General features: G+C 45.6%; 1 pseudogene; it reads left to right on the top strand.

The window, feature by feature from the left end:
- Positions 1-930: 930 nt before the first annotated feature.
- The window catches only part of LOC101433734 (mRNA turnover protein 4 homolog), a 45,609-nt pseudogene continuing 24,831 nt past the window's right edge, over positions 931-21,708 (top strand).

Raw genomic sequence — 21,708 nt, 5'->3', positions numbered from 1 at the left:
AGGGAGGGTCTTCCAGGCAGAGAGGACAGGATTCCCACCTGCTCCTCTCCCTTCCTCACTGCCTTTGTAGCTCAGTGGCTAAAGTTCTGAAGGTTGTTTTTGAAGTTCAGATCCTCGGTCGTGAGATAGGCCCTGGCGGAAGCAAAGGTCTTATCTCTACGCCCATTTGTTTCTCTAGTTAGTGCAGGCTGAGAAGACCATCTTTCCCAGAGCAGTTTACTCATAATTTACAGAAAGTTGCCTTCAACAATGAGCAGATGGTATTGCTGATTCCACTGAAGCACCTTCTGTGCCCTCCTAAGGATGCCCCGGCTCTCAGGCCACAGTCATGGCCAAGCTGGAGGCTGCTTTGACAGAGGGCGAGAAGCAGCCTCCCAGGCCTGGCAGGCACCCTCAAGAAGAGGGCCCTGGAGTGGGTGCAGAGGATGAGAGTGCAGGCAGAGGCCAGGGGGTGGCGTGAGGCCGGGTCCTCAGCCCCAACTCCAGCCGGGGTCTCCATGCTCGGTGCAGGGTGAGGAGAGCAGGCGCCCCGGCCACCCTGGCCGACAGGCTCGTGTCCCACCTGCTAAAGGCGGGGTCTGGTTCCGGATGGGCAGGTGGGACCTGCACGCTGGAGGCCTCCTGGCCCAGCTGCAGGGCTGGGAAAGGCAGGCAGGGAGAGGAGGAGGGGGAGGACTGGGAAGCAGGCTCTTTCGGAAAGGGGTCCCGCCGGCCTTTTCCACTGCCACCAGCTTCTGTGGCCTCTGACTCTTTACAGCTCCTGATGAGTGCCTGGATATAGTACAATCAGATAAATCCTGGAATCCCAATGGCTTCACACAGTAGAAATATATTTCCTGGCCCGGCGACCTCCCGCATGCGCATTCAGGGACGCAGTCTCCTTCCGGATCCTGGCTCTGCCCCTTGGCATGTTCTTGGTGCAGCCGGGCGATGCGAAAGGAGGAGACCTGGAGGACCGTGGGGGGCTCCACCGGCCGGCCCGGCAGCGCCGGCGTCACGTCCACCCGCCTTCTGAGGCCACGCCTGACCGTCAGGGAGTGTGGGAAGCAGTTTAGCGTTGCACACGAGAAGGAAACAGGTTTGGTGACAACAAGCCCGTGTTTGTCATTCCAGATCACCTCTCAGCACTTAAGAATCACAAACCACAGAGTGTCAGGACCAAGAAAGCAGAGAACCTTGAAAATGTGAAATCTGGAACTTCAGGGCCTCAGAATCACAGAATCCTACAGGAATTCAGTCCTAGATTCTGGAGAGTTGGTTATGGAGGACATGTTCATCTCCTCCACCAGATTTTAAGTTTCTTAAAGTGTATTTTCTGCAACTCTGTATCTTCTTGGCACCCACCACGCTAATCACAGTGATGGTGATGATTTCAGTGGCCGTAGCAAGTCCATGGTCCCTAACACATGCCAGGCACTATTCTAAGCTCTTTGAATATTTTAAATCATTTACTCCTCACAACAACCCTAAGAGATAAGACTATTATCCCCAATTCAGAGATGAGGAAACTGAGGCAGACAGGTTAAGGAATTAACCTGGGGTCAGACTACTAATAGGCCTTCAAAAAATACTTGTTGAATACATAAATGTTGAATTAATGTAAATTGATATCCAAATCATACTGTTTTCCTTTCTCCTTATCTCTCAATTGCAAAGAACAGCAGTAAATTATCAAGGCATAATTGAAATATAAAAGAGACCCACAGAAGGAGAACAACTCACTTTGTCCTTTGCTCCCCAAACTTCTGACATGATTTCCCCCATCACAATGGGAAAACAGGCAATATTTTCTGGGAGAGGGTTTGAATTCAGTTTGAAGCGGGAGCTATGGAAGGGTTTATCCACTCGCTCACTGAGGAGGCCTCACCGGCTCCATCTAATTAACAATAAACCAGATGCCCCGACACAGTCCACGTCTACATCTGTAACACGCTGACAGTCTAAAAATGCCAGTCTCCTCCTTGTGTGTCAGCTAAATGTCACTGGCGACATTTGAGGCAATTCAGAGATGAAAGTAAATCCAATATTATCGCTGACTAAATAACCACAGACCCAATCAGGGGAACCCAGGCCCCAAAGCAGGATGGGGAGAAGAGGCAGACAAGCAGGAAGAAGGGGGAAGAAAGCTCCTTCCGAAATGAACCCAACTCCCAGAGCCACGGAAAGGAAACTCCGACTTGCTGGCCCACGGCTGCTTGGAAAGATCAGGGCTTATGACCCCAAGGCCACCTAGTTAGAGCACAGAGGGCTGCTCCCTTTTAAGGAACAGGGATGAAACGTTACCTCCAGGCAAGGACAGATGCTGCTGTGATGTTCAGCAATTTGTTCCTTCAGTCAAACCCTATTTACTGAGCAGCTGTAATTGGACAGACATGTCTGGGTGCTGGCATGCAGCACTCTTTTAATTAACTGTCTCCCCCATAGACTGCCCACACCATGAAGGTAGGTACCAGCTCTCTAGCTCATCCTCGTGTCCTAGCCTGGCTCATACTGGTGCTCAGTAAATATCTGTGGAACGAATGCACGCATAAAGGAATGAGTGAGAATTTACTTGCCTGTCTTCTCCACTAGACTGTGAGCTTCTTGGCAGGCTATGTAGGCTTCAAAAGCAAGGACTTGGTGTTACTTATCTCCTGGTGCCCAGATCCCACTGAGGGGTGACAGTCATGATACAAATTGTACCAGTCACCAGCATGGGGGCCGGCGAGATGCTTCTGGGTGATAGCCAGCATTAAAACGCATTGAAGCTTCAGAAACACCTCAGCCAGGGTATCTAGATTAACATCACCCCCAAGGAGAGATAGATGGACCTCAAGTGCCTCCAGATGTTACTCTGAGACAAACACAACATCCCATATTCAGTGTTCCAACCAATGATGCATAACCTGTATCTAATCATTAGGAAACATCAGATAAACACAAAGTGAGCAACATTCTATTGAAAAAGGAATGGAGCACGAGGAGCAGACTGTATCTTCAATATGTCAATGTCATAAAAAACAATAAATGCCAAGGAACTGTGCTAAATTGAAGGAGACTAAAGAGATTTGACAACTAAATACAATACGTGATCCTAGACTGGATTATGTACTGGAGGAGAAAGTGCTGTAAAGGACATTACTGGGTCAACTGACAACATTGGAATACCGTCAATAATTGATAAAAGTATCAGTATTGGTTTTCTATTTCTTTTCTTAGCAACTTGGAGTCATTAGTACAAATACGCAATCATTGCCCCACGCCATAGTCTACTGATGGCGCCAGGCTCCCCAAGGAGTGTGAAGGACTCTTTTCCCCTACATAAAATGGCCCCCTTGGCTCTGTTTTCTCAAGCAGTTTTGCCTGCTTTTTCCCATGTTCTGTCCTCTGGTGGCCCATCACACTAACTCTAGACCTGCTTTTTGTTTTGTTCTGCTGAGGCCCAGACAATTAGAAACCAAATATTTTGAACTGGCTATACTATGAGTAAAGAACCTATGAACGGGAAGCGGACTTGGCCCAGTGGTTAGGGCGTCCGTCTACCAGATGGGAGGTCCGCGGTTCAAGCCCCGGGCCTCCTTGACCCATGTGGAGCTGGCCCATGTGCAGCGCTGATGCGCACAAGGAGTACCGTGCCACGCAGGGGTGTCCCCCGTGTAGGGGAGCCCCACGCGCAAGGAGTGCACCCCATAAAGAGAGCCACCCAGCGCGAAAGAAAGTGCAGCCTGCCCAGGAATGGTGCCGCACACACGGAGAGCTGACACAACAAGATGACGCAACAAAAAGATTCCCGTGCTGCTGACAACAACAGAAGTGGACAAAGAAGAAGATGCAGCAAATAGAGAGAACAGACAACTGGGGTGGGGTGGGGTGGGGTGGGGCGGGGTAGGGCGGGGTGGGGGGAGAGAAACAAATAAATAAATAAATCTTTAAAAAAGAAAAAAAGAACCTATGAACAATTGTGCATGAGCACCGTGGCTTCTGTCTTCCCTACTCAGGGCGAGTTGCTGCCTTTGGGACTCTTATGTGGATTCTCAATAAGGAAGGTTGCCAAAAAAACAAGAGAAGTGGTTGCCTGTGTCTTGGCTACATCTCAATGATTAGATCAAGAGCTCCTCAGGGGCTCCCCATGGCCACCAGAAGAAAGCCCTAAGTTTTTAATGTGGCAGTCAGGCCCTTCATGCCCTCTGGGCTTCTTCCCTGACAGCCACGACTGCCATCTCTCACCAGGTGCCTCTATTCCTTTAGCCTATTTGCCTACTCACCATTCCTCAAAATTACATCACAGTAACTCTCCCTTTATTAAGCAATTAGCCTACAACTAATCCTGACAACAGTCCTTCGGGATAGGTACCGGTATTTCCTCTTACAAATGGCGAATTGGAGGCTCAGAGAGGCTAAGGGACTTGCTTAAGGTCACACAGCTAGAGGGAGACTTTAAATCAGGTCTATCTGATTCCAAACATACTCTTTCTAATATATAGCACTGCCGCGTCCTCCAACTATTCATTCAATAAACATTTCCTAAGCACTCACTCGGTGCTGGGCCCTATGCCAGGAACTGGGGAGATGAACGCAATCAACCCCCGCCCCCAGTCTCCAGGAGAGTATGGTCTGGGCAGAGAGACGGGGCCTCAACTCAGGGACCGGGGGGCATCAGGGGTCGATGTCAGGGGCAGTGAGGTTTCCAGACATTCAGAGGCCCCCAGAGCCTCGGAGCCCAGCCTCGGGAAGAAGATTGTGCCTAGAACCATGTAGTAGAATCAGTGGAGGGGGAAATCCCCCCCACACACACACCCAGATCGTTGGGATCAAGTCAGGCCAAATCTGCAGCCACTGTTGATTCTCTGGGAGAAAGTTTTTCTGACACTTTCCTTGTTAGCCAGGTCTCTGCTGCCCTCTAGTGAGAAGCACAGGGATGAGACCAGGAACCATCGGTAACCACTCAGACTCTGCTTTGCCTGGGGTCTGTGAGCTGGTTCCCAGGCTTGTCGCTGGACTGAGGCTCCAGTTATGCAGGGGTCATCATCTTCCCCAGGAGAGATGCTCAGTTTTTCTCAGGTCATAGACTGAGCACACAAATTAGCCCCCCGCTGAGCCTTGTAAAGCCTGAGCCCTGGCCCCAGTCATAACCTGAGCTGGCCCTCCCCGCAGGCTGCGCTCTGGCCTTGGTCAGAGACGAATCCCAGGCCCCACTCCACTGACCTCTGCCTTTCCCTCGCCTGCTCCCCAGCAGAACCTGGGCAGCGGCACTCAGCTGTGTGGTCCTCCTGGGTGCCTCGGTCCCCAACCTGGCCTGTCCCCTGCCGGTCTCCCTCCCACCTCCCTGCCTCCCCCTCCTGCCTGAGTGAACCCCTCTCCCACCAGCATCATCACATCAGCCTGTCCCCCCGCACTCCCTCAGCAAGGCCCCCTCCACCGCCCACTCTTGAGGCTCCCATTCGGGGCCACGGAGCACATCTGGAGGTCCTCGATGTGCGGAAGGCGCCCACTGAGGCTCCCTGTCCACCCACAGCAGGGCCTCCGCACCGCCCGACAGCCCTGTGCTGACTCCCTTTCTCCCACCTCCGTTTAAGAAGCCTTCCCCGCTCTCCTCCACACTCTCAACCCGAGCGCTTGATGGTCCCCTTTCAACAGGAAGACTGAGGCATCGGGCTGGGGGCTCCTCACACTCCACACACATCCCGTAAACCAGTCCCACCACCTTTCATCTTAGAAGGTAAGCATCGCTCCTCTGCCCAAGTCCATCCTGCCCCCTGGGCACTGCCTGGAGCTCACGTGAGCCCCTCTCAAACAGGCATCTCTGAATCTATGAACACCCTCAAGTATCTCTCTCTCTCTGTAAAGAAACAAAAAAATAACCTCCCTCAACTCTGTTCTCCACCTACCACCAGTGTCCTCTTCACCAGCACCCCTCCTTTTGCAGCAAAGCTTCTCACAGACACACTTCCTCACCTCGTCTCCCTCTGCGTCCCATGCAGCCAGACTTCACTGCATCCTCCACCAGCACTGTTCTTTCCAAGGCCCTCAGGAACCCCCATGTTATCAGGACCCTTTCCATCATTCCTTGACTTCCTGGCTCTATTTGTACCTACCAGTCCTGGTTTTCCTCCTACTTCCCAGGAGTCCCTGCTTCTCCTCAGTCTCCTCTGCAGGCTTCTCTTCCCCTGTCCAGGGGAGGGTAACATGGTTGTGGTGCCCAGAATTCCACCCTACACCTGCTCTTCTCTCCCCACCTCTTTTCCTTGAGAATTTTGGTTACAAGGAACAGAACCTCCACAGAAGTCAACTGAAACCAAATGAGATTATAAGGACATGGGGGATTGCAAAATCCCCAGGGCAGATGGTCTCAGGATCAGCCTGGAAATAGGGCCTGGAACTCTGGAGGGAGTCCAGGAATCTGTTTCTCTTGGTCTCTCTGCTTTTCTCTGAACATCTGCATCATTTTCCTCTCTCTATTTCCCAATCCATGGGACAGAAGATCCCTGATACAAATAGCTTCCAAAGTTACATCTTCTCATTCCTCAAGAACAGCCAGGTTCAGCTGGAACATCCGAGGCCCACTTCCAAGCTCCCAGGACCCTGACTGATCCAGCATTGAGCACCCCCCCCCACTCCTCAGCCAATTAACCACGGCCAGAAGCTGGAGTTCCCGAAGAACATGACATTTCCCACAGCAACCATGAGGATGGGTCAGGGTGAGGTACATTGGTCCAAAAAAAAAAAAAAAAGAGAACAGACTAGGCAGACAGAGTATCACAAGCACTGATTGGAAGAGCTGGAATAGAAAAATGGGTCCATCCATATCCAGTGCCAGTGCTCCTTTCACCATGATGCTCTTCCCAGGTGATATCTGTTCTTTAGTTAATTTATTCATTCATCCCTTATTTATTGCACACCAACTAAGGGCCATGCTCTGAAAGTATGCTGTGAACAATATAAACATGGCCCCTGCCCTTATCTCAGGTAACATTGGGGAGAGATGTTGATAGATCATTGTAATATCATATCCAGCTTCTGCTTAAACATTTGAGTAGTGGGGAACTCATTACTTCATAAGGAAGCCAAATCCATTATTGGTCAACACCAGTTAAGACAACAGATTTCCAAAGTCAGGAGAGGGTCTTAGCGATAAGCAAGTACAACTCCTTCTATTCTTCAGGCCAATGAGCGAATTAGGCATCCAAGATGCAAAGTGCCACACAAGGCCTAACTAACTTGTCAGGGAGCTGCGTAAGTCAGCAGCAACCTAAGAAGGAGGAATAAAGGGAAGACGGTCACACCCAATCTCTTAAGAACGCCTCACGGAAGTTGTCCACATCACTTCCACTTACATCAAATTGGCCAAAATGTAGTAACACAACTGTGTCTAGATGCAAGGGAAACTGGAAAATGCAGTCTCTATCCTAGTCAGCCCTGTGTTCCACAACAAATCACGAGTTTCATGGGAATTGGGAACCAGCAGCCTCTAGCATGAAGTCCTTTCTTATCCCTGCCTCCCAGGCTTCTCCGCCATTGAGCTGTGCCTTAGTTTGCCACAGGGCTGCCACTGCAAAGTACCAGAAATGGATTTTATTTAAGGTAAAAGCTTAAATAACATGGGGTTCCTGGGGGCCTTGGAAAGAACAGTGCTGGTGGAGGCTGCAGTGAAGACTGGCTGCATGGGACGCAGAGGGAGTGGAGGTGAGGAAGTACGTTTGTGAGAAGCTTTGCTGCAAAAAGCCATGAAATGTCTAAATCAAGGCACCGTCAGAGATCCTTTCTCATCAAAGTCAGCTGCCGTGTCTCCTGAGACCTTCAAGGATCTCTTTCTGTGCCTCTGTGCTCTGCTGGTTCCAGACTCCAGAACTTCTCTCAGTCCTCAGGGTTTCTATTTTCCTGGCAGTCCTCTCTTTCACATAGCCAGGTCAAATATGACAGCTTCCTTTCTCTCTGTGTCTGTCTCTCTGTGTCTCCATTTATATCAGACCCAGCAAATGAGCAGAGACTCAGGTTGACTCACTCCTCACTGGCACAGTCCAATCAAAAGGAATCTAATCAAGTGATCAAAAGTGAATGCAATGCAATCAAAAGATGTTACCCCCACAGGAATAAATTAGTTTAAGAACTTAATCTTTTTGGAGTCACATAATTTAAACGGTCACAGCCTGTTTCTGTGTTTGGCGTTATTTAGAGTATATCTGTGCCCTTTCACACCCAACAACAGTGGTGTGCTGGAGGTAGCTCATCTGGCTCAAAAGAGCTGATTATTAAATTTTGAGGAATTTTGCAAGCCAGTTGTTAAACACCATTATTAAATATTAAATTTCATAAACTTATAATTAAATAAGTTATACAGAAAAACAAAAGATAATATTCATTCAAAAAGTATTCATTTTTAATTATTTTGCTGTGTTTTATTCCTATTTATGTTCTTGGGGTTATTTATGTCTACTGAGTCTGTATGGTGCAAATACCATATAACAGTGTCCTAAAGCACATTTGTCCCCAACTCTGTGTTCAGAGACACCATGTTGGTAGCTTGAAATCAGCCATGGTGAGAGTATTTTCATCACAAAAATTGGCAAATTCAAATTCTACAGTTAGCCTTGATTTATTGTTTTGTTGATTGTTTAGACCAGGAATCAGCAAACTATATCCCCAGGCTATTTCTGTATGGTGACCTAAGAATGATTCTTATACTTTTTAAATACTGTAAAAAATAATGATAATAACAAAGGAGAATATGTGACAGAGGTTCTTTAAACTATTTATTATCTGGCCCTTTACAATAAAAATTTGCTCAAAACTTTTTATGTTGTAACAGTTCTATGGACCTACTTCTCATCCTAGAAACTTATGGGATTATATCATGTTCTTAATTCTTGGGACAAACTGAAAGACAGTGAGATCGTTGAAATGACCATTCAGGTTGAAAAAGTCTGAAACTGAAAATCCCATGATATTTAAAATATAGAACAAAGTAATTGTTATATAGGACTCTATTTAAAATTTTGGTTTTAAGTTAATTAAAACAATTTCCATACTCATAAAAAAGTTTTTGAAAAGTTAAAAAAATAAAGAATTTGCTGACCCCTGGTCTAGACATAAGAAAGTGGTGGAGAAAATGTTTTCAATGCAGATTATTAACAGTTTGGTCTGTAGCTGTTAAATCGTAACCACACAAAATATTGAGGTAATATTTTTCCAGCATTTGAAAACTATTAGCCAATGCAGCAAAAACATCATCACGTCATTGACAAACAGTTAAAATTCCAAAATATGTGGTGCTGAAACTGAAAAAGGTTTCAATTTAATGAATGTAATTTGTATGAATTTTCGATACAATTTTAGTCAAACATTTTTTTCTGATTTAATGGCAATACATTTACTGGGAAAACAGCAGATTGGAATGCAACACCATTTGTCAAATTATGGTTGAATTGCAACCATCTAGCAAAAGATGTAAGATCTCAGCAAAAATCAGTGAACATGTTCTGTGAGGGTCAATTGGCTACATAGAATTTACAATAAAAATATTGTATAGTTTATGATTGTAAGTTTGTGCTACCCATATCAGTAAAATTTGTAATAAATTACGGATGCATATATGTGTACATTTGGGGGAGCCATTTGTTAAACATTTGCCAACACATCACTGACCATCCCTTCAAATACCCCAAAATGATAGCTCTATTCCCCATTGTATAAAAGTCATGGTTCACCCATGTCTCTCAAACCCCAGGTTCTTCTTACAGTAGACCTCACCTTCAGTTTCTGTTCCCTTTATCTAGCACACTAGACTTTCAGAATTTGGACCTCTTACTTGTTTTATTTTTGCTTTTACATTTCCATCTCTGTCTTTTTGCTTCACTTTCCAGGCTATCTCCTCAGCTTTCTCTCATACCCAACTGAGTTTTCCACTTATGCTCTCAAATATTTAACATCCAAGAATTTTCCTTCTCTTTCATCCCTTTTTATAGCATCCTAGTCTTCTTTAGTGGATGGAACAGCTTCTCTTGGCTCTCTAAAACTGTTAATGAAAACATGTTGCATTTAAGTATTTATCTCCCTGTATAGCCTTTTTCTGCCAAGTAGCTTTGTTTGTGTGTGTATCTGTGTGGTGTTTTGTCTCTATCCTTTGTACTACAAGATCTCCTTGGCTTCCCAGTGATCCTTTGCTGTTCTTATGTGAAGCATAACTGAAAGAACCAAGGCTCCTTGAAGAAAGGGCTGATTCCTGGACTGGGGCAGAGAGAGTAGGTGAGCCTGGAACATATCTTTGTGATAGAAAGTAAGAAAGTGCCCAAAGAATGATGAAGACATACCAAAGGACAGAGGAGCCAACTGGGCTTTCATTAGACAAATCTAGAACAAATCAAGCATCAGAATCTAAATCAACTGGAACAGACTATGACTCATTGATTGAAATAAAATTCTTAAGTCCACACGGATATAACTTAAATAAATACATAGGAAGAAGGGAAAGTTCTTCCTTACAGTAGAAAACCAACTAATAAAAGAAATGGTGGAATTAGAAAGTCACCACTGGGCAAGTGTCTTGTGAAACTTAAAGTTTCAAGCGCTGTTTGACATCTTTGAGCCCCACAAGGCCCCAAAGGCCTAACCATTGAGTTCCTGGGCTCTCACCAGGAATGCTTACACCAACACCCGTGAGAAAGGCTCCCCATCCAGCCAGCTCCCCTGTCAACTGGACCAGCTGCACACCGCGTGGTCCTCAACCTAATGCTTTCCCTTCCTGGTAGCCCACAGAACTGTTGGAACAAGCCAACCACATTCTTCCAAGACACATCTCACCTTCCTGCTGCTACAAAGTCTGCCTCCCACAGCCCCTGCTGGCTCACTGTATTCTCAAGTGCCACCGGCGAGTGTGCCACATGGGGCCCGTGTGCTCCCTCAGGCTGTGAGTCTAGGTGACTAATAAACTGCTGTCCATCTCACCTCTCCAGTGTCAGCTGTTGTGTGCTCCTCCATCTCATACTGTTTAGGGAGGGAATCTCCCCTTAGCCACTGGGGAGAATGGGAGGAGAACGGAACAGGAAGATCATGACAGCAGTGGATTCAGACAAGAATCACCAAGTGAAAGCCAGAATTAGTAAGTGACAGATTATTATAAATTACAAAGGCGAGAGCAGTACCTTCACATTGGAGAAACTGGCAGTTGCCTCTTTAAACAAGTGATTAAAGTTAACCTCACCAGTCATGGAATAAGCAGACGTCGTGTGCCTTCTAACAGGAAGCACTGAGAAGAACACAACATCATTTCTGTGATGTTCCTGTCAATAATGCATAACCTAAATGGAACAGGAGGAAACAGCAGACAAACCCACACTGAACAGCATTCTGCAAAATACCTGTCCTGTACGCTTGAAAAAATGTCAGTATCATGAAGGCAAAGAAAGACTGCTTCAGATTAAAGGAGACTAAAGAGACAGCAAATTACTCACAGCACATGACCTGGGATTTTCTTCTGCTCTAAAGGACATTATTAGGACAATCGGCAAAATCCGAATAAGGTCTGTAGATGAGGTAATGGTCCTGTGTCAATGTTAATTTCAATGTTAAAAAGGAATGTCCTTTTTTGGGATGCACAGGGTGAAGTAAAGGGGCACCATGTTCAGGAAAAAATGATATGTACATATTAGGGGAATCTGGTGAAGGGTAAATGGGAATACCTTGTTCTAGTAATTTTTCTGTAAGGCTGAGATTAGTCAAACTTAAAAGTTAAGGAAGCGGATGTGGCTCAAGCAGCTGAGCGCCTGCTTCCCATATGGGAGGTTCCAGGTTTGGTTCCAGTGCCTCCTAAAAACAAAAACAAAAAACAAGCAAAAAAAAAAAATCAGGGAACCAATGTGGCTCCCACATATGAAGTCCTGGGGTCAATCTCCAACCTCAAGACCTCAAATAAGTAAATAAATAAATACATACATGCATACCTAAATACATAAATACTTAGAGAGATAAATAATTAAAAGTTAAATTAAAAAATTAAAGTGGGACATTAAAAGCAACTAATGTACAATTGCAAGCAAAACAGTTCCTTCCATCTATCTCATAAGATCTAAGCCCCTTTCAATCTGAGGCAGAACAGACATCACCATCCCAAAGTCCTCAAGGTTGAGAAATGAAAAAACGTAGAGGGAGAATGCAACCAGGGACAAAGTAAACTTATTACTAGTGTGGTAATGGAAGAACATATAACACTGATATAAAGATAGCAACGCCAGAGGTTCTGAAGAGAGGGGGCGGGAAGAATAGGTGGAGCATAGGGCATTTTTAGGGCACTGGAATTAAGTGTAAATCTCAATATAAACTATAGACCTTGGTTAGTAGCAATATTCATTCATCAGTTGTGACAAATGTACCAAATATTCATTCATCAGTTGTGACAAATGTACCAAAGAATTTTAAGATGTTACTAATAGGGGAAGATGTGGGAGCAGGCGGGTTGGGGTATGTGGAAATCCCTTATATTTTCAATGTAACTTTTCTGTAATCTAAAACCTCTTTAAAAATATAGTTTATTGGGAAGTGGCTGTGGCTCAACCGATTGGGCTCCCGTCTACCAAATGGGAGGCCCTGGGTTCATTGCTGGGGCCTCCTTGTGAAGGCAGGCTTGCCCACACCCACGGAGAGCTGGCGCAGCAAGATGACACAACAAAGGGAGACACGCAGACACAGAAGAACGCACAGCAAATGGACACAGAGAGCAGACAGCAAGCAAGTGGTGGTGGGGGAGGAGATAAATAAATCTTTAAAAAATAAGTAAAGTTTATATATATTTTTAAAACCCAACTAATGTAATTATGGACAATAGTTAACAGTAATATTGTAATATTTTTTTCAGCAATGGCAAAGAAGAATTGTCAATTCTAAGGGACAATAGTAGAGGAGGTATAAGGAGGTACAGGATTTTTCCTTTTGGAATAATGAAAACATTCTAAAATTGACTGAGGTGATGGCAACACAACTCTGTGATGAAAGTGAGAGCCATTGAGTGTACACTTTGAATGGATTGTACAAAGCGTGGGACTGTGTAACACACGGAATCCTGTGGTGAAGATGGACTGTGCTTAACAGAACATGAGAACATTCTCTCATAAATTATAACAAATATATAATACTAATACACAGTGTTATTAATACGGTGGGTTTGGGGGAAAATACACCAAATGTAAGATATGAACTATAGTTATAGTTAGTGGTAGTATTTTGACAATGGTCTTTCCTAGTTCATAACAAATATTTCACAACAATGCAAGGTGTTGGAGGTGGAATGATGTATGGGAGCCCTGTATGATGGTATGCGTGTTTGTTTTGAAAGTTCACAACTTTTACAGTTCACTTACTGCTTACATATGTTCATGTATGGATGATATACTTCGATTAAAAATGTTTAATGAAAAAAAAAACAGCTGATTGGGAATTCTATGCACATGCGTCAGACTTGCTGATGGTACGGCTGAGGGAGGAGGGTGGTATATGACTGGCCCATGTCACTGGGTGTCTTCCTCCCCCAGTGTCATCTTCTAGTCTCCTGCCTGGAGATGTCAGCCTGGTTGCCAGATGCTAGGAGCTGGGTGGGGCAGGGGAAGAAATATTGTGCTAGGGACTCAACATTCGGGTTGTAAAGATGTAAGCATTCACTTAATCTCCTGTTTTCAGTACAAGTCCCACCCCCAAGTCAAAGACCCTCTCTGTCTTGCCCTCTCTTGAGAATAAATCTCTGGTCTTCAGTCCAAGTTTGGGGCAGGGGCAGGAGTGCATCATCTGGCTGCAGGTCAAGGTAGGAAGGACCAGCCCCACCTACTTGCTGAAGTTCCTGGTGCCACCGATGTCTGAGGCTTTTAGGGGTCCCCAATGTAAATCCAATTGTTTGTGTAGACCTATTGGGGTGCAGGATGCAGCACCTGTTGAGCAATTGCCCCACTCTGATCCCTAGCTTCTAAAATGCTGTTGCTAGGGTTTTCTCCCCTGTTCTATTTGTCCTTGTAAATTTATATCTTTTAATAAAATCTCTTTCCTGTCATTTGAGTGGAGTTTTGGGAATGATTGTGGGTATCCAACCTATCAGCTTTAATTGGAAATCCTTTGCTGCATTCTCTAATCTTTCTACAATGGCCATGCATTGCTTCTGCAATTTTTTTTAAAATAAGGAGGTACTGGGGATCAAACCCAGACCCTCATACATGGGAAGCAGGTGCTCAGCCACTTAACTACACCCACTCCCCTGTGCAATTTTAAAATATATTAAACACATGAAAGACTTAAATCTTGTGAAAACGTATAAAACAACTGAGGAATGGGATGTTTATCAGTTTTCCGTCAGGAGAATAAGCTCTGAAAAGAGTATGAGTAGTGTAAAAAAAAGTATTTGGAAATGCCCTGGGTTCAAATCCTGGATCTGACTCTAACTGAAGGTGAGTAAATTCTTCTATGAACTCGTTTTGATCTTCGGTTCCAAAAGCAGCTATTAGGAGGGAAACCACCGCTGCACGGGGGTGGACGGCGCCCACCATCACTTGGGAGCTTAACGCATAACTGAGGTTAGGGGCAAGCCCCTGTATCCCACACCAAGAAAGAGGGCAAATTAAATCCAGAGGGTCAGTAAGGTCAAAGGCTTAGTTCCAAACCCGCACTCCCGGCCCGGGAGATGCAGCGGAGGGAGCCGCGACCCCTCCAGCCACTCACCTCCAACTGCGCGCCCAGGAGGCTCCGGGCCCGGGGCGGGAGGGGAGAGGACGGCGAGGAGCGGCGTTTCCACCTTCGGCCACACGGGGTCAGCAGAAGACAGATGGAGAAAACCAACAAGGTCTTGGGGATGGGATGGGAGACGGTAGGAAACTGGAAGAAAAAGACCTAAAAAGAGGATCCCAGGTCGGGATAGAAAATTCACAAAAGAGAGAGAGCAGGAAAGTGAAGAAAGAGACTCACAGAGTGATAAAGAGTCATAGGGATCCCCCACATGTGTACAATTATAGGCTGCGAGGTGCCGCTTACTCCCCGTATGAGCCATTCCATAAACTGAGGAAGAGGGATCAAGTGGTCAGCTGATAAGTGAGAACCGGCAGCTGATCGCTTACTATGTTATTGAACTTCTCTGTGCCTCCCTTGCCTTACCTACTGCACAGAGTTGTTGTGAGGATTGACTGAGAGGACATACCTAAAGTTCTGTAACAGTGCTTGGCACATTGTAAACACTCAAAAAATGCCAATTATTATCATTGTGTTATTGTCATTGAATCCTCACAACATGTGGGGGAGGAGGGTCCTTGGTTTCCAGGTTTGTGAATTGCTGGCTGAAAAATATTTCCTGTATTACAGATGAAGAAACTGAGGTTTAGAAAGATAACATGACTTAGCTACACACATCTGGAGCCAGGGAATTCTAGGACCAGGATTCAAAATCAGATTGTTTGATCCTTTCTTCCATCACATCTGCTGCCTCAACATGGGACAAAAAGCGCCCGCTCAGACCAAGCGGTTAAAACTTTCCTGCTGAGCACCGGGCCGGATGCAAGCTCTGGGCTGGGGCACAGAGGTGAGTCGGCGCCATTTTTTGTGTTCGCGCGAAGGACAGAACTCCAGGTGGCCACTTGAAGGACTCACACCCTGGCACCACCAATTTTTGGCCTGTCAGGAACAAATCTGGGCCATGAGCTCACCAAACAGATGACACCAGGAGAGGCAGCGGGTTGGTACAGGAGAGGTATGCACATGGTATCCAAAAGCCTGGCCTCCAATTGCAGCAGGGCACCGCTGAGTGCCCCCAGCTTCGTGCCCTCCCCCAACCCCGTCCTAGCCTCCTCACCTGCAACATTGGGGCAGGTGTAAAGAGAAAAGAGAAAATGAAGGCCAGCCAGGTGCATAAGATGTTCCCGAGAGAGTCTGTGTTACTATCTGTGCAAGAGGGATAATAATTCTCAGAGTAAAAGAAATGGTTGGTATTCCAGCCCTAAGACACAACAGATACACACATACATATATACACCCTGAAACTTCCCATCTCAACCACTAGCAAGCAGACAATTCAGTAGGATTTAATCACATTCATAATGCTGTGCTACCCTTACTGCCATCCAAGCTTTTCCATCATCCCAAACAGAAGCCCTGCACCATGCATTAACTCCCCATTCCCCCTGCCCCTCGCCCCTGGTATTCTATGGCTTTATGAATTTGCATATTCTAATTGTTTCATATAAATGGAATCATACAATATCCTTCTTTTTGTGTCTGACTTATGTTATGCAACATGATACATGAGACAACATGGATGAACCTTGAAGACATCATGTTGAGTGAAATAAGCCAGACACAAAAGGACAAGTATTGTATGATCTCACTGATTGGAAATAGAATAAGCAAACTCATAAAGTCAGAATCTAGAATATAAATTACCAGGGGACAGGGTGGGGATAGAAATGGGAAGTTAAGGCTTAAAATGTACAGATTTCCTATTTGGATTGGTGGCAATGTGTTGGTAATGGATGGTGGTGATGGTAGCACAACACTGTGAATCTAACAGCACTGAGCTATATACTTGAATGTGGTTAAAAGGGGGAAATGTAAGGTTGCATATATAGTAAAAGACTGACTCACGTAGTTGGGCACCCACCTACCACATGGGAAGTCCTGGGTTCGGTTCCTGTTGCCTCCTAAAGAAGACGAGTAAGATAGCAAGCTGATGTGATGGGAAGGCATAGTAAGCTGATGGAACAAGATGATGCAAGGAGGAAAGACAATGGAAGACACAACAAGGAGGGCTTGGAGGTGGCTCAAGTGATTGGGCATCTCCCTCCCATATAGGAGGTCCCAGGTTTGGTTCCCAGTGCTTCCTAAAAAAAGGATGAGCAGACAGAGAGCACACAACGAACAGACACAGAGAGCAGACAGCAAGTACAAACAATGAGGGAGGAAGAAATAAAATAAATCTTTAAAGAAATTCAATCCATGGAATTGCACTACACAGTGAACCCTAAATTAGATTATGGACTATAGTTAATAGTACAATTATAAAAATGTGTTTTCATCCATTGTAACAAATGTACCAGAGCAATGCAAGGTGATAATAATAGGGTGTTCTATGGGAACCTTTATTTTATACATGATTGTTCTGTAAAATCATAACTTCTCTAATCAAAAAAAGTTATTCTTAAGTAATACTTTACCAATTCTCATAAATCCTGTATAAAGCAAATAACATTATCTTAACTTTTCAGATCAAAGTGCTTTTAAAAATGCATTGTTTGCCCTATAACATAATTCTTGACATTAAGAAAATATGTATTTACTGACTTCTGGATAAGGATGGTAGAGTGAGACATACATTCAGTTTCCTCCCAAAACCTCATTAAAATGATAGTAAACAGATTTATTTAAGCATTTCAAATGTCCATCAACAGATGAATGGATTAAAAAAAAGTGATATGCAACTTTTAAAAAGGAAATTCCTGCTCATCCCTGGCACTTCTTGCATTTACATTACCTCCCTGGTCTCAGCAGGGGTTTTCCCCAGAAGCCTGGCAGTCCTGTAATGACAAGTTCATGTAGCAGACACAGCCTGTGCTCCAGCCACGTCCCCTCGTCCTTACCGTCCCGTGCTCGCTCACCTCCTTTCCCCCTTCAGCCTCAGCACTGCTTTGCCTAGTGGCTTCCTTTGGCTGCCAGACCCCATATTTCCCACCCCTCCGGCAGGCTGGTGCTAGCAGGGATTAGCGCTGCCCAGGGGCAGCCCTCCACCACTGGCTGCAGGAGCTGGCATCTAAATACCCCGCCCCATGCCGCAGGTGGGATGACTCACGAGAACGGTGACATGCCCGTGTGCCTTGTTTGTCTCTCCATCCACAGCACACAGCACAATGAATGGGCACATTATAAATATTACTTATTATTCATTTATTTATTCAGCCAGTTCCACTTTGGCCAGACCTGGGCTGGGTGCTGGCGATAGAGGGATAAAAGTTCACCATGGTTCCTGCCCTGCTGAAGCTTCCATGCCAGGGAAGAGAGACTTTGAAGTAAACAGATCGCTGCCCTCCTGGAAGCTGCCAGCTTGGCCCTGGAGAAGCCTAGGAATGTGAAAAAGTAGGGAAACAGCCCAACCTATCAAATAGTGAGAACCAAAATGAGTGGGGCTAATCCTCCTTTCACCCGCAAAGATCCACTAAGCAGTCATTCAGTGTCTTCTGGCAGGGGCATGATCATGTAAACAGGCAAATGGGAAACCAAGAGGTCAACATTCCAACAGGGAGCACAGAAACTGTGGCAGCACCAAGGCGGGGCTCTTCAGCCTGAAAGGACCAGGGAGACTTCCTGGAGGAGGTAACATGAGCTGAGTCATGAGGGTCAAGAAGGCATTGGTGAGACATGAATGAGGGAAAGCATTCTAAGCGAAAGAAACGGCACACAGAAAGGCAGGAAGGGGTGCAGCGGGACTCTTCGGGGAACTGCAAGGGGTTTGGTATGCTTGGAACAAAAGAGAAAGGTCAGAAGGAAGAAGGAAGGGCCAGGATGGTGAAGGCACTCTTGGGCCAATGTCAGGCGTTCAAAGCTCCCTGGGACTCAGTTTTCTCATCAGTGGAAATAAACATCATGAGGCTCCTGTAAAGGTGAAATGCACTACCGCGAGGGAAGATCTTGACGCTGCACCTGGCATTTCACTGGCCTGCAGGGAACAGTAGCTGCTTTATCCTGAGGACCACAGAGATCATTGCAGGATTTTAGTCAGCGCAACAACCCGGTCAGCTCGGAGCCTCGGGAGAACCGCTGGGGCAGCGATGGATGCGAGAGGTCACATTTGAAGGGGAGGAGGCGGCTATGATCAGGAGGGAGATGCTGGCTGCCTGGAGCAGGGTGCACGCAGTGGGTGAGGTAAAGAGGGGATGGAAAGAGAAGAAGTGGAGGAGCCCAGCAGGGAGGGCAGTGAGGGAGAGGGAGTGGATGGGACGCGGGGGAGCCGAGTGCTGTGGAGTGTGGGGCAGGCCAGGGAGACACCCCGTGGGAGGTGACCTACACTTTCAAGAACTTGGCAGACCAAGCCTTTCCTTGACGAGGGCAAATAACCAGTATAATAATGATTGCTGGAGCACTTGACAAGGCATTTCGTAGCCACTGTCTCATTTGACCCACATGACAATCTTTTAAGGACAAAGTTTATCACCCCCATAGTAACTTCTTTCTCCTAGAAAAGTTAAACGACCTGCCCAAGGTCACACAGCGGCCAGACTCAGTTTTGTTGACTGTAGGGCTGTGCCCTGACCACCACCCATGGCTGGTCCAAAATCCTGGCCCCTGAACTCTTCCCCGGCACCCTGCTGTGGCAGCCCCTGGCCATGAATGTGGGCTGTCCTCTCCCAGCGACCTTGGTACATTTAAGGGAGAAGAGAGGGAAAGGGGGCTCGCATTTACTGAGGCCTATTACATTTAGTTTAATCCTCCCAATAACCCCGGAGACTGACATTGTTACCAAAAGCTAACAAATATAATTATAACTTATTGAATTGTAAGCCCTTGTGACTAACAAGCGTAATTATAGCCTCTGAAGTGTAACCCACTTGTGACGAGTAACCTTCTGATGTAATGTAGCCGATAGCAAATGTTTGTAACTGCTGTAACTCACTGAACTATATAGTCCACCTGCTCTGATGCCTGTTCTGTAACTGTAACAGAGCAGCCCCATAATAATCTCATGACCCTGCACATATTCCCTTATCTTGCTTTGTAACCTGAAAATCTTGTGATTCTACAAACAAGCCCCCTTAATATTTATTAATGAAGAAAGCTGAGTCCATCCAAAGTCAACTCCCCCTAATTCCTAGACTATCTTGCTAGATAAAGCAGGTTCTAAGTAGAACTGGTTCACCTGACACGTGCAGTAGCTGCAACCTTAAACTTTAAATGACCTATACCTCACTGCCATACTAAAAACCATGCCCATCATCATGTTAAAGCTACGGCTTTCTTACATGTGTCCTAGGACCAAGTATGTAAACTATCTGTGATGCTCACCAATCTGGCTATCTCTAACCTCGTCATCTCCAGCCTTTGTACTCATTTATGAGCCCACCTTTGTCGAAATGCTACAAAAGTTTCAGAGTCTCCCCAGTCTGGGGAGACAGAGATGAGCCCTGCAAGCCTCCTGTTCTCCTTACATTGCTCTTTGTAACAAATTTCTTTCTCTCTTTGAAACCCTAGGTCATAGACTGACTCCTGTGCCTGCGCAGCGGGTAGCTTGCCCACGTTTGGCTCGGGAGCAACATTACTTTGTCCATTTTAAAGATGAGGAAAGTGGGGCTCAGAGACTTGACCAAGGACACTCAGCATGTGAATGGCAGGGCTGACTCTAGTGTTTGGTACCCTGCACTCAGATGACACAAGCCACTGGGCTTTTATTTGTTTGCTTTTGAAGACCAAACTCAAGTAGCACTTGAGAACTTGGGGGAAGAGAGAAGAGGGTACTCTGCTCAAGGCAGCTGGGGAGGAAATGGGAGAAGCCCCGGCTTGATGTGAGGTTTATACTGAGAGTCTCCTTCATAGAAGGGACAGGAAGCACAACACAGCAGCCTCTGAGGATGCTGGGTTGTGCTGTGAGAGCAGAGATTTCTTTCCAACAGGGCAATGTAACACACAAAGCCGCCCACCAGCACCGCTCCCCCACCAAAAACTGGGATGAGGGAGCAAGAGCCAGGGGAAGGCTCAAACTAACCAATAGCACCAAGGCAAAGTCAGGACTGAAGACAGGTTATTTAGGGTAGAGGGAAGTCTCCAAGGGAGGAAGCAATTTGAGGAGCCCCAAGCAAAGTGGGCAAACAACAGGCATCCACTTCCTAGCAGGAAAGAAAAGAGCCCAGGCAATTGCACCAATCATCATGTGACAAGGACAAGGCAACTAAGGGCCCAGATTCCTTAGGGTTGAAGGTCTGGATCATTCCCCCATGCAAGAATTCTAGACTACCCGAAGTTGTGACTGAGACTAAGAGTGAGGGAAATCTAGAATGGATGGTAGAGGAGAGCGATGATGAATATCAATTAGAGCCTCAGAACCAACTTAGCAATGGGGACTTGTTATACATTTTTTTAATATATTTTAGTTTAGGGATTATGAATGGCTGCCACCTTGGAGAATCAGAATAGAGGGCATTTAACATGCCACAGAGAGGATCTAAGGAATGCAAGGGAGAGAGTATAGCAAATTCTGTACATGCTTCACTTTTTGTCCTATGTTTTAGAAATGTCTCTTCTAAAGAGCATAGGCCCAGACTTAAAAAATCCAATCTGATCATTTCTGATCGTATTTATTGTGATTTCTGATATATTTGAATTTATTTCTAAAATTTAAAGCTTCCTATATTCCTGGCTTTGTTTATGCTTCTGTCTTCTCCTCTATTGTCTTATGTCAGACTGTTTTCTTATTTCTTTTTTTCCTTATGTGGTATAAAATTATACATTCTATTTCTATTCTTAGTTACCCTTAAAATTTTAATACACTAGACTGGACTTAACAAGGTCTAGTGTTAAAGAATGTTGCTATCTTCTTTCATCCAATAAAATGACTCATGTCTTCAAACTCCAGTCACCCCATCATACATCTTTATCATTTTAAAACATTTTTGTTCCATCGTCTAGTTATACCTTTGAAAATTAACCTTTATTATTAACAGCATCTTATATAATCAATGCTTATTTAGTAAGCCCATATATTTATAAAAGATTTATTATCTGTGTTGTACA

The sequence above is a fragment of the Dasypus novemcinctus genome, chromosome 9, assembly GCF_030445035.2.
Source record: "Dasypus novemcinctus isolate mDasNov1 chromosome 9, mDasNov1.1.hap2, whole genome shotgun sequence".
Classification (NCBI taxonomy): Eukaryota; Metazoa; Chordata; class Mammalia; order Cingulata; family Dasypodidae; genus Dasypus; species Dasypus novemcinctus.
Note: the sequence above shows the minus strand (reverse complement) of the source record. Positions and strands in the feature narration are given on the sequence as shown.